Below are 425 nucleotides of genomic sequence, written 5' to 3'. Positions count from 1 at the left end.
AACCCATGGTGTGGGCACTGGTTGGTGTAGCTCCTGAATCTCTCATATGCTTTACCAAAACTGTTATTGCTATGTTGAGTGAAGCTGGAGATTTGGTTTCTTAGCTTTGCTGTTCTTGAAGTTGAGAAGAACTTAGACAGAAATGCCTGCTTGCATTGCTCCCAGGTCTGAATGGAGCCTCTTGGGAGATTCTTCTCCCATTGGTGAGCTTTGTCACCAAGACTGAAGAGAAATAATCTGAGCTTGAAACTGTCCTCAGATACTCCATTTATCTTTGTCAAGTCACAAACCTTATCAAATTGGTTCAAGTGTTCCAAAGGATCTTCCATTGCCAATCCATGGAACTTGGAGTTTTGGACCATATTCAACAAAGATGCCTTGACTTCAAAATTGTTGTTTTGCACAGTTGGTGCTTGAATTCCAGC

At 41.9% G+C, this 425-nt stretch overlaps 1 non-coding gene across 1 annotated transcript; it reads left to right on the top strand.

Moving 5' to 3' along the window:
• On the top strand, nucleotides 1-107 carry LOC112086318. Its single transcript, XR_002899440.1, has one exon. It is a non-coding gene; the product is annotated as a small nucleolar RNA R71 (small nucleolar RNA).
• The last annotated feature ends 318 nt before the right edge of the window (nucleotides 108-425 follow it).

The sequence above is a fragment of the Eutrema salsugineum genome, unplaced genomic scaffold (assembly GCF_000478725.1).
Source record: "Eutrema salsugineum unplaced genomic scaffold, Eutsalg1_0 scaffold_21, whole genome shotgun sequence".
NCBI classification, from domain to species: domain Eukaryota; kingdom Viridiplantae; phylum Streptophyta; class Magnoliopsida; order Brassicales; family Brassicaceae; genus Eutrema; species Eutrema salsugineum.
The sequence above is the reverse complement of the archived record's forward strand: the minus strand, read 5'-3'. Positions and strand labels throughout refer to the sequence as shown.